Source organism: Rhinatrema bivittatum, chromosome 7 (assembly GCF_901001135.1).
Source record: "Rhinatrema bivittatum chromosome 7, aRhiBiv1.1, whole genome shotgun sequence".
NCBI lineage: Eukaryota > Metazoa > Chordata > Amphibia > Gymnophiona > Rhinatrematidae > Rhinatrema > Rhinatrema bivittatum.
Genome location: NC_042621.1, coordinates 128,897,277 through 128,910,450, shown reverse-complemented (window position 1 = coordinate 128,910,450; position 13,174 = coordinate 128,897,277). Strand labels below are relative to the sequence as shown.

Sequence of the window (13,174 nt, the reverse complement as noted above, 5' to 3'; positions counted from 1 at the left end):
AATGACAGCATTAGCTTGGAATCTCCATGCGAGATCACTAATTTAAAACGCTCAATGCTGTGTACATATTTTTTGTTTGCAAACCTCCTTGCTGCCTTGGCAGTAGAGTTGGGGGCACAAAAAAAAAAAAAACAAAACGTGCGCACAATTGAGGGTTACACTGTGCTGAGTGCACCTTTTTACATCCGCCCCACTATTCTTGAATTCTTCACCCTCAAACTCTGTCTATGCTAGAGGCCTCCGTGGGATTTTCTTTTGCTGTCCATGCCATGAAGGAGTTGCACAGTGGTATCATTTGGGGGATATGTGCCTGACTTGCAGCCCATTTCCCATGTGCCCCTTCCTTAACCCATTATGTCCCAAATTTGTTTAAAGAAGCTATCCTCTAAATAGGACACTTGCGTCATAATGGGTTAATCCACCTACTCATCATTTCTGTGACCCTCTCTGGGGGGCAGGAGCAAGCTTGATAGACTCTATATACAGCAGAGGCACCCGAAATTCTGGCCTCTTCTGACTTGAGCTAAGCAATATCATCATCCTTAGTTTGGAAAGCTGGACACAGATAGCAACCCTACAGCCTGCAGAAACTCTCTCTTAAAAAACTGTGCTCCAAAGTTATTGCACTGCACCACTCCTACCATGTCTGTTTCTGTTCCATTAAAACAAAAATCAAACTTGCTTCAAATCTTCCCTTGTGATGGCTAGAAAAGCATGTGCAATAGATGCCAGCTCTGAGCGCAGGGACTGCATTGCTCTAATGAGCACCGTTACAAAAAGATCCTGCTTCCTTTACTTAGAAGAATCTATATAACAAATAATCCATTGGGTAGGTATAGGGAGGTGCTTGTCACCAATGACAATAAGCAAGCAAGGATCTGGTGCGCAGGTGCAAAGAAACTAATCTCCAGTGATCGTTCTAATCAAGTACAATATCAGGTCTCAGAGCTAACTAATCCAACTGGAGACAACAAACAATGAGCTGTGGCGAGAAACCTCCTCCTCAGACTGCAGGTAGAAGACAGCGAGTTTTAAAACTATTCAGACATTTTACAGACCAACAAGCTCCAGCCCATGCTCCAGGACGGCCTCGCATCCACAGTCCATGTAAACAGGTGGAGTGAGTGGTGAACCATCATGACCAAAACAGACAAGTGAAAGAGACGGGATGACCGTATAAGCTCCATATAAAAACCGACAGGCTGAGCCAGTCCTGGTACCCACGCACTGCCAGAATCAGTTTGCAGTGCCACTTCCCTAAGAACCAGGATGAACATTTTGTGACCTCCTGCGTTGGTATGAGGTCTGGGGAACTTTGTTACTCTCAAGAGTTTACACCGATTTACAAAGCGGAAGCATGCACATTGCTTTTTTTTTGCTTTGAAAATTAACCCAGTTAAAAGCAGCCATGCGCATTTGAGCAGGTGATTTTTCTGGAGAAGAAACTAAGCAGAGACTTTTACCTGCGTACAGGGAAGGCAAATATTCAAGAAGTACATCTTCACCGGCAAAGCACTGTTTTACCTGTGGAAGTGGCTTTGAAAATGACCACTCCCCTCCCCAGTCCGTATGTGCAATGAGAATAAAGCCAGGAGCGGCTCAGCGTCTCTCTTTTGACCTTGAGCTCTACGATCACCCTAGAAACAGCCAAGCAGAAGGTGCTGGTGGTGGTGAAGCAGTGCCCAAGTGATGCTGTCTATCAGCACATAAGCCAGCTAAGCAGCGCTGCACAGGATAACATTTCCCAGCCCTGTTCTTGTGTGTCAGGTGTCTTGAGATTAATATAGCCAATACATGTTGCGTATATAAACAGCACATCTCTCCCCCTTGCCGCACTGTAATCGTGAACCGTGCTCTTTAGGGATTTATCATTAGGCATTCAGGCAAAATGACTCAATAAGCACAAGCGCCAATTGTCAAGACTTCAACTTGAGCAAATGCTGAAGCCTGGATAATTAGCAGTGCTGCTCACAAAATTCATCCATTTCTCTTTATAGATCTGCACCTGTATTTTTTTTTACATATAATTAGACACTGAAATAGCTGAAAAGCCTATGACATGTCCTTTGAATAACCTGCGCCGCCTGCCGCAGGTAGAGTGCTGGGTTCTCATCCCTGTTCAAGTACCGTGCATTTCTCTCTGCCTGAGGGCGTTAGCTTACATTACATTAACCTAAGACTGCATGTGGACGGCCTGATGTGTCCTATATCCAGGGAGGGAAGGCGAACCTGAACCAAAAACTGGAACAGAACCTGAACCCTGGTTTGAAAGTTTCTGCTGGACAGGAACAGACCCGCAAAAAAATAATTCGTATTATTTATTTATTAGATTTATATTTCACCTTTCAGATACTTCAAAGTGGATTACATTCAGGCACTGTAAGCATTTCCTTGCTTTAGAATAAAGGTTTAACTAAAAAAAAAAAATCCAGAAATTGTATACACACTCTCCCCAGAACCAGAGTAAACCTGAATGAGTGCATAAAATCAACATCTAGGAGGATTTACATTGTAGGTTTGACAGTAGCAACAAAATAAGCATTTCAAATGTATTAGAATTTCTTTTGTTTTGTACCAATAGATTTGGACCTATTAATTTGCTCTGCCCAACCTGTAAAGAATTATTACAATGCACCTTGTATCTACAATTGTTCATGTGAACCGAACAGTTCACATGAACTGCCGAACCAGTTACTGAGCCTTTATTGACCTGAACCAGAACCAAACTGGTCAGGAATACCTGGATTTGAACTGATGAACAGCAGGGACCGGGGAGCAAGGAGTAGAGTGGCAGGAACACAAGGAAGGCCTTAAGACACATCCCCAAAGGAGCATTAACGAGGAGAGCGCGAGGGTGGAGCATAAAGTCAGAGGGAGCAGAGAGTCCTTTGCAGGTATGCTGACCTCTGCATCTCCTTTTTGATGCTGCGGGCTCAGACATGCGAGCGGCCGCACCGTTCTGGAGACTGCCTATGGCTCAGTCAGACTCTCATTCTGAACCTGAACGAGTACCCAATTAAAAGAAGTAAAGTTTGACTCCCTGGTCCTTTGTGTCTACGTGTATTCCTGCTGAAGGATCAGTCGTTAATGCACACACACATAAGCATAACCCAATGGCTATTTTCTAGTTTGGGTAGTGGTAGGTGCAGGAGATCTCTGGCTGGGAAGGGGAGGCGTAGACAGTGGGAAATGCTCTCCAGGGGTTTTTCTGAGAAGAGTCCTTTCTCTCTTTTAGCTGACTGGGTGCTTCCATGACTGGCTATGTTGGTGTGTGAAGTCCTGTGCTGTGTGATTATAAGAACTGGAGCTGTGACAGCGTGACTGCTTGATACATTTGCTGAATGTCAGCTTAACTGTTTCCTTGCCTGCTGCCCATCATGCCGTGTGTTCTCGGAGCATGAAGTGGTGTCCCAGGATGCTAGCATGCTGCTTTCTGCCAGCTTCCGATCTGGAGAGCGTTCTTGGGTTCTCTCAGACGGATCCATGATTTTCCCTTTTTTTCTCTCTTTCTTTTGTTACAGAGCAGGAGCTCCGGAGTGACACCGTTCATGCTGACTGCAGGGAAGAAATTCTATTTTCTTCACTCCCTGGTAACAGTTTCCAGCCTCTGTCTGTCAGTTTCCTCTTCTCCCCTTCTAGGTGCGATGGGAAAGACGACTTGCTTATATGGTTTGAAGGATGGAGTTTTGTGACTCGTTGGCCGATACTGCGTCTCTTCTCTTTCAGCCACCTAACAGCATGGATCCACTTGCAGCCTGTGGAGAAGGAGCAGGCGCACGGCCTGGAAATACAGGCGGCAGTTTTCCCTCCGCCCCCAGCCATGGCCCTGTCATGGAACCGGCAGCAGATCAGAAATGCTTAACTGCATGCCTCTGCTCGGGAGATATTTAATAATAATGGTCACATTTAATTCATTCCTTGAGTCCGCAGTAATTTACATATGAAGTCTTTTGTGTACTGACACGTATGAGTGACAAGCTGTATGTGTGTGGGGGGGATCCCTACTCGTGCTACTATACAGTTTTAACAGGATCTTTCCTTCCACGCTCCCGATCCATGTGGCTGCATCTCAGAGCTCATTTCTTCTCAATTCCCTCCTGTTCTCACCTAGTTTCTTGGGTCTCCTCAGCTCACGCTGTTAATGCTGATGGATGTTCAGATCTCGCTTTCCAGTTCTCTCTCTTTTCCCACTATTTGTTTTGCTCCATAACTGCACCGCAGAAGTCAAAGTCTGCTGTTCCTTTCCCATGTTTCCTATGCCAGACTATCCACCCCAAGTGGCAGCAGGAACACCTCTGATAAGGTTATTTGCATTTGGATCCTCTTCGGGTTGCAAACCCTGTAGAAATCCAAATTTTCGGCAGTAATGCCCACTAAAAAAAGAAACGGAAATGAAGAACAGCAGCAGAGGCTCAGTGCTTCAGCAGAGCCTGCTGAGATGAGCTTGAGCTGTTGCATGTGAATAAACCTGTAATCCCCATGGGTCCATATAACTACATCCCAAACGTAAGGGCTAAACTTCCTTGACCTGATTGTGTTTAATGCTAGCTGACTGAAGGCTTCTGAATTTGTTTGTGCAAATATTGCACCTGGCCAACTCCTATAAAATGTACACACAAATGAAACTAGAGAGCAAGATCAGTGGTAGGTCTATGGTTGCACCATGCAGGCAAATTTCAATAAGCTACCCGAGTAGTTTCTCTCAGAAAACTGGCTAACAGTGTATGGTAGAAATCCAGTTCTATCTGCATTTTTTTCTCTGCTGACCCAAACATGCCCCTGGGAACACCTACTCGAACATCAGCGAACTAATGTTGCTGCGTTTAGCTGCTTTGCCCAGGGCAAATCTGATGCCCAGGGTTCTAGGCACCTCACTCCTGGTTTAGGCATCCAAGATCCTTTTGAAAATTCCTCTCCCCATATCTAAGTTCTGCAAGGTGACAACAAGCTGAGCCACAGCAAATCGTAAATGATCTCAGATGCACCTAAACTGCACACCCACAATATATAGCAGTCCCATTTGCTGGGATGCAGAAAAAAAAAATGTACAGTCCCGTTCAGAATGGAAGGTTGGCATGCACTTCCCAACAGGAGATACAAGTCAGCGCAACCGGTGGTTACCGCTCCATCTAACCTTCAGTCATGCAGCACTAACCCTGGCCTTTCCAGGAACAAGGCAAGCAAAAACACTCAGCGACTAGTCTATCCAAGTCACCAGGGCCGGTCTTGGACATTTCGGGGTCCTTCTTATTTATAACTACTGTTATTACATAATTCCGCATTTATTTTCTGTGGACTAGATTAACATAGAACAACACAGCTGACAGTGCTCAGGCAGATGCAGTCACCATGATAACCCTCTGTTAGGCCTACCCCTCTACAAATGCTTCTTCTCTTTGCAGTTCAAAATATAGTAAACACCTCAGACTTAATTAAATATAAAGTCACCAAAGCAAGGCTAATGGTTCTACACAGTCCAGGAAGATTACATATTATTAAATGACAATAAGCAGCAATGTAGTATCTGAAACACCGTCAATCTCTCAATGTAAGGGCCACTAGCAGTGGACCTAAGCCTACAATTAGGTAAAACAGACGTCATTCTAGATTACTTAAACCAAATTTGATGAACTCAGTTGAACACAAATTCATCTATTTTAATGTAATCAGTTTTCCAACCTACTTCCCATTCAATTACTATAGAAGACTTGTCAGGTTCTTGTGGCCTGGTTTGGCCTCTGTTGGAAACAGGATGCTGGGCTTGATGGACCCTTGGTCTGATCCAGCATGGCAATTTCTTATGTTCTTAAGTGCTTTAAACAGTCTTGGCTCATGCTAGATCTTCAATAGTGTTTTACGAGATTACATTTAGAAAAGCTGCATTCCGCCGAAGTAACCGCCACAGGCACTGCCAACAAAATTTGAAGACCAACTGCAACACTGAGGTAGATTTCCCATAAACTGTTAGACTCAATAAACAGCAGCAGTTTTAACATCGTATGGCAGAAATAAGCACATGCTGTGAAGTTCTTCAGCTAATTCAGTTCCGCCCACATCAAATTATCCAGATTTTGAATCAGTGAAGGCAACTTGTAAGTCAGTTATTTGTTTACAGAGCTATTTGTTTACATTAGTGCATGGAAGACGTACAAGAAGTCAAATAGGGCATTATATTTGTCAAGTATGGAATATCTGTCTTCTAGCTTTTGTAATGCCACATCAACTAGGTGATGATAAAATTCAATTTTGAACCTTCTCATTGGTTATTGGTTCATCGCAGCCTTAATAGTCGAACTGGCGCTTTTGTCGTTGATGTCTTCTGGCTGGAAATAATGTTTTTTTTTGCCTGTTCAGATCCCTGTATTCCTTGTGTTTCCTTTTCTTAGCACCATGGGCTTGTTTAAACCCAGCTATAAAAGTCTATTTCAGTCAATTTCAGTACAACTACTGTACTACATGCTCAGTTTCAAAATACTTCACTGACAAGTTGATGACATAAAATGTACCAGAAAAGAGAAAAAACACAACTGCAAAAATTGTGAACGGACGTCATCGGACATACACCAACCACAATCAAGTGCTGTATTGCCAATTGATAACAGCCCAAAACTAGCCAATGCTGGCTAATGTATACTGTGTCAAATATCAACAAGCAATAGGAATATCAGCTGGCATTTTGGATAACTTGCATCAGGGGGGAATTTATCTTATGTAAAGTTTGCTCCATCTGGGATCTCCCGATCTCTTGAGAGTAGACCTTTTCTATCAGAAATGCCAGCTAATGTCGGGGTTCATGTTCAATGTTATTAAGCACATGATATTGTTGCGTTCATGCCTGTTCTCGTCCTCGCTCAACCCTCTCTACCTTTGTGGAGACTCCCTTCGGCTCTGACGGACAGATGCTGCCGCGGCTTCTCCTCGCCACTTCTCCCCAGAATCCCTGGGCTGGCCTGACGCTGCGGATCCGCCATGTTCTTGATGACATAAGGGCGCGTGCGCTCCAGAGTTTGTACCAGAAAGGGCACGAACCTCGGGGGCGTCCCCCCCGTAGTGACATCATCCGCTTCCAACTTAAAAGGTCTTAGTTTGCTACTTCGAATCGAGTTAGCAAGGAAGAAACTTCTCTGCTGCTCTGCCTCCACAAACTTACCAAGGGGTACCCGCTCCTCGGGGGCCCCACTTTCTCTTCTTGATTTCAGACTGCTAGACGGGATCCGGTACTCGCTCCTCGAGGGCCTACGTCCCTGAATGCTCAGAAGACTCCTTACTACCTGGAAGTGATCGCAGACGTGAACACTGAGTTCTATTACAGATAGGATTCCGTACTCGCTCCACGAGGGCCTATGTTCCTAATCTCTGAAGACTCCCTTCTGTCTAAGATGTTATCGCAGGTACGGAGATCGTGAGTTACTATTGCAGAGAAAAACCGGTACTCGCTCCACGAGGGCCCTTGTTCCTAAAACCCTTCACAGACTCTCTTCTATCTCAGAAGCTATCGCATACCTATATCTGGTACATTACTATTACAGATTGCAGATGGGAACCGGTACTCGCTCCACGAGGGCCTATGTTCCTAAAACTCTCCAAAGACTTTCTTCTATTCCAGAAGCCATCTCATACGCAGATATTGTGAGTTCTTATTCCAGACTGAATATAGGAACCAGTACTCGCCTATGGCTCCTGTTCCTGAATATACTGAAGACTCTCTGTTGCATAGACGCCATTACAGATATCTACAATTGTGAGTGTATCATCTACTACTGGTTATGTATCCAGCATACCCTGTCTACTCACTACCTATAGTCTCTCTCTCTACAGCTCAGCAACCCAGAGATGGCAGTTCCAGTATCTGAAGGACTTCAGCCCTGCCGGGCACATCAACTCACTACTGCCACCTCTGGTGGTTCTACTTCCTGTCTAATAAAGAGCTATCTGTCAGGCCGATTCAGTAAAGTCCGCGGGAGAGCGCGCGCACAGGCCACTCGCCTGTGCACGTGATTCTGTATTTAAATTAGGTGGTGCGGTAGAAATGGGCAAAAGGAGGCGCTAGGGAGCGCACTGTACTGTATCAGCCTGTGTATTTGTCTCCATACTCCAGCCTAGCCAATGGTCCCTCTCAGGATATCCTCCTGGGGGTGCTGTCATCTGCCATTGGCCCAAGGATTCACCAATTTCCACTGTTTATTCCTTACACTACTAGAGCGGTATCGTACAGACTGCCACACTGTGGGAGCCAACCCACAATAGATCATTGACCCCCGCCTACGGAGTATTACAGATTGCTAGCTCCTCCCCTTGAGGGTGCAGCATTGATCAGATTACTAACTCCTTAGCAGATTCACAACAGATTGCTAACTCCGCCCCCCTGGCAGTGTGATCATTAACAGATTGCTAACTCCGCCCCCTTGGCAGTGTGATCAATAACAGATATATTCGGGAGTTATCATTTTTGATTAATTTTGCATGGCTAATATTGCATTGTTTAAATCTTTAACTGAATTGTAGTTGCAAGCATAAAAACCTTTTTGAAAAATAGCAAACAGTGGCACCCTTAGGGGGCCTTATGGGTGGATGACTGAATTGTCTGGGTAAACTCTCTACTAAGGAGGTCTTGCACACACACCTGTCTTGCTGATACCCAACAGTAATGCCTTCACAATGCTTTTGATCCACTCTGTACCAATTGTCGCCAGCTCTTATGTGTTTCACCGTTCCTATCTGTTGATATTTTGTACTTAGGAGAGATTTTACAAGCTCTGTATTTTTGTAATGTGTACTGTGTACATTTCATATGATGCTGGAATCATAGACCAAACAGAACAAAGAGTAATGGCAGACAAGGCACCACAACCACATTGGTGCTCGCCAAACAAATAACAGTCTGCAAATTATTGCTTTTTTTTTGCATGGACCACACTATAGTAATGTCTTAAGAAGTGTGCGGCCTATAGGGCCCCTTTGAAAGGCCGGAGCCCCTGGCTTCGGCCAAAGATGCTGCCCCTTGAGACCAGCCCTGCAAGTCATGGTTCTACAGCATTCACTGCAGTCTTTCCAGAATACCAAGAAAACAGTCTTTTGCATAATTCAACTGGCAGTTAAACAAAATTGTCATGACCTTGCCGTTTACAGTTCAGAATTTTTGCAAGTTCAGAAAGCTCTAACTACTTAGATTCAGGATGGTGGCAGAGCCTTAAGAAAACTGGGAGGCACAGCTGTGCAGATCCTCAAGCAAAGCCCAAGCAGGCATGGCACTGACACACAAGCAGCACAATTATCGTGGCAAGAAAAACAGAGGCGTGGACTCAGGGAAGCCACAACCTTTCATGCCAAGAACATGAAACAAAGGTGACCTAGCAATAAGATAGCTCATGCTGCTCACTGGCATCACCAACTTGTGAGAAAGCATACTCTAACCCCATTAACAGTTTTGTGAAATTTGACTAATCTAGATCCATTAGCCTTAATTTTGCCATTAACAAACATTTCCTGAAAGCAGGCAATACTTATTGTTATTTTTTAAATAGACAGAACTTCTTTAAATTAAGCAGTAAAAAATAAAAGCAGAACTATAGACTTGAAGCATCACTGTCAATGTGATGTGAAATCAAATACTTTGCATTTCCTTTTTTCCAGGCTCCACCAACCAAAGGGAAATATTATGCGACTGTGTGCTTGTGCTTTTTAGAAATTATATTTTTATATATATATAGTACAACCAGAATTGCCTTTTTTTCTTTTTAAAGGATGTAAAGTTTGCAAGCAGCTCATTAATGAGGGAGTATGAAAACCCCATGTCCTTGTGTGTCCCTAGATGAAGTCTTCAAAAACACTAGATGAACCAAACTCATAGTTCAGCCATGGGAGCTGAGAGAATCTGAACCAAAGGATTAGTAAATAAAAAGTGCTGTTAATCACTGCTTTGAAGCGATTAGCTGTAGCACTGTGTCTTCATTAGGTGATGGCGGGGAGGGAATACTTTTATATTATAAAGGGGATTAAGACTTTATGCTTACACTCTTTAGTGACCCTTTGGGCAAGCTTTATCCCAAACCCGATCATTTAGAGAGCAGCAGCCCTGAAACGAGACACCGCGTAACTCAGCCTTTACACGGTGCAGTGCAGGAAACCTTGCCTCCTCAGCTTTGTCAAAGGTCCACTCAGGACCCCTGGTAAAATCAAATTTCTTCCAAAATCACGTTCAACAGGTCTCTCTCTCAAAACTGATGTTGGAAGCACTCCTTGGGTTTTTAGTTGACACCATAAATTGTTCTGATCCACTACATTAGCCTCTAACCCTGCACTAAAAAATGTTGGCATCTTCTGAAATGTTTAGAAAAGGGATCACATCCCTAATGTCTCCATATTTCACTTACTCATTCATCTTGTGATCTAAAATGCAAGTTTTCTTAGGGCCATTCATAAGTTCAAACCCAGAAGCTGGGAAGTACTTTTGTGAAACTGGACAGCAGCTCTACTGGATAACTCCAGCAATCACCCAGTCATTACTCTCTTCGGGCTGTGAACCAGATACACACAGAGAATAAAATGACACTCCAGGCCGCCTTTGGGGAGGGAGAGCTGGGTGGTCACCTGGGGCACCGTGAGACAAAGGAGCATCCCAAGCTTTGTCAGCATAACCCGTTGGGCTGGGGTGGGGTGACAGAGAAAATGAAAAGTTGGCAAAGCGTCTGGGACCCACTGGCAAAGATCATAGCTGCCAGCACTGTCTGTCCTGAAGCCTCATTCTGGCTGCCAACCACACAGTCTGCTGTGGAGGTAGGTGGGAGAGAGAGCATGAAATATTTCCAAGTAGATGAGGCATTTTAGATGTAGAATATAGCAACCTGTCTTTCATTTATTGGTATTCTTATGTTGATAACTTAATATTTGCATGACACCTTAATAGAGTGAAGATGAAGATGATAATTGCTTGGTTCTTGCATTTATCTGCTCCTTGATACAAAAAAAGACTGCTTTTAAGATTCTTACAACAAAGAAAAACTGCCCTAAAGCTGATGAATGATTGACCATACATGTGTCCAAGCACCAGACAACTAAAAACAGCTAAAGCAGACCAGCAATATACTGGCAGAAACAACTGGACCATCAGAGGTGATGAAAGGTTTATCACGTCATCTTGCAAATGGCTACAGATATTGCAAGCATATGAATAGTTGCTAAAATCAAGACTACCCAATAGGGCAAGCATATTAAAATCCATACACGGCAATGTTTGGCAGTGCTGAAAATAAAGAAGACAATGATTAGATAGCCACGAGTAGCCATGTAACTTAATCCATTCCTATACATCCTGTTTTCTATACAAGATGAAGATGATACAAAGAAGGTGCCAGACATATGCCTGGGGATCTTCCCACCGATGACTATCCAAACAGCAGCGGCTGTGCTGTCAGACATCTCTTGGGTAGACTGTGAGTATTTTCTCAGATGTAGGATGTGCAGATACATTGAGAACAGATATAGCTATGCATAGAAAGTAGTTATAATCTTTTGCAGGTTTGTTAAATCTGTAAACTGTTTTTATTGTAAAGTTTACCGGTCACGCGATATATTAATTTTTAAATAAATCAATCCCTCATAAGATACTGTTACATTTTTAAAACTGTATTTCTCTGATAAAATTCTGATACAAATCTGAAGTATATTATTTTAAAAAATGCATTACTTTTAAAGATTTAAATACAATTTCTAAATGTATATTTACTCAAAAATAACTGCTAATAAACAGTAAATTTGCTTTGTTATTTTTATATCAAGCATGGGGGTGATGGTTGGGTGGAGAGAAAGTATGGTGTTTAAGTGGGGGGAGAGAACTCATAGTAAGGGGTGGGTGGGAGGAAGAAAGGAGAGCAAGGGGATGAGTGGGAAAGATAGTGGAGGGTGAAGATAAGAGTAGGGGGTATATGTAAGGGGGATGGAGAGAGAGTATGGGGTGAATAGGGATGAGAGGTTGGAGCGAGCGCATGGGAAAGTGGATGAGTGAATGGGTTGGTGGGAGACAGAGCATGTGGAGTGAGTGAGTGGGGGAGGAGGGAGAGCAGGTGGGGAATGAGAATGTGGGAGTGGATTCAAGGAGGGAGATCAGGTAGAGGTTGGCAGGGTGGAGAAGAGAGGCAGCTGAAAGAGCTGCTGGTGGGGAAGAGACCATGGGGTCAGGTGGAATTAAGAGGATGCCAGAGTGGACAAGATATCCTATATCGCTGCCCCCTCCTCCCCCTCCCCCCAAGACACATGAGCAAGTGCAAGGCCTACACGTGCCAGCCCTGGGAAGGATCATTTTCCAACAGCCCGCAGACTTTAGCTCAAATTTTCAAAGTGGATTGATGCATGACATTTTATGGGTTGTCCCGGAACTCGCGGACACCAAGCAGCTGGAGCTTTCTGCACGCACTGTGCGCGCCGCCTCGGCATCCCCCAGCACAGGCCGCAGTGCCAGGGGACTCGCGACCGCCCTACCCCTGAACCGTTGTCACGCCCCCGGACCGCCCCCTGACACACCCCCGACCGGCTGACACGCCCCCCCGGACACGCCCCCTCCACGAAGCCCTGGGACTTAAGTGTGTCCCGGGGCTTTGCGCGCGTCAGCGGCCTATGCAAAATAGGCGCGCACGTAAATCCGGCTGGGGGATGCCGAGGTGAAACCTGTTGACAATTCAATGCACGCACTGTACATTTGTGTACATACTTTCGAAAATCTAAAGTGTGCACACAAATGCTTTCCCCAAAAAGCCTCTTGCTAGCGCCGGCGAAAAGTACACGGGAAATGGGATTTTACATGAGCCTCTGCATGCACAGCCCTTTAATTGATTTAAAAAAACAAAACAAAACAGAGCTTTATGTGCATAATTCCCTTTGAAAATCAAGCCCAAAATGTGCTCTTGGAAGTTGCCATGCAATTTTGCTTGGTAGGGTGAGTTGTTGGGAGAAACATCCTAGCCTTTGTCGGGGAATGTGGAGTGTGTGATACAGAACAGGAGGTGCAGGGGTTATACCGAGATTCTGGCTCATCCTGGCTTCACTCACATAGAGAAGAACTGGCTAAATGATTCTACCCAATAATGATAATGGTAGTTTTATTAGGAGGCTGAAACTGGCTGGGTGTTTCTTGGGACTTTTAAGGTGTCTTCTATAGCTATTTTATAGGCGACGGTGG

At 44.5% G+C, this 13,174-nt stretch overlaps 1 protein-coding gene across 1 annotated transcript in view; it reads right to left on the bottom strand.

Annotated features, from left to right (window-relative positions):
* The window catches only part of PSD (pleckstrin and Sec7 domain containing), a 301,533-nt gene that overhangs the window by 55,710 nt on the left and 232,649 nt on the right, over positions 1-13,174 (bottom strand). The window lies entirely within an intron of this gene.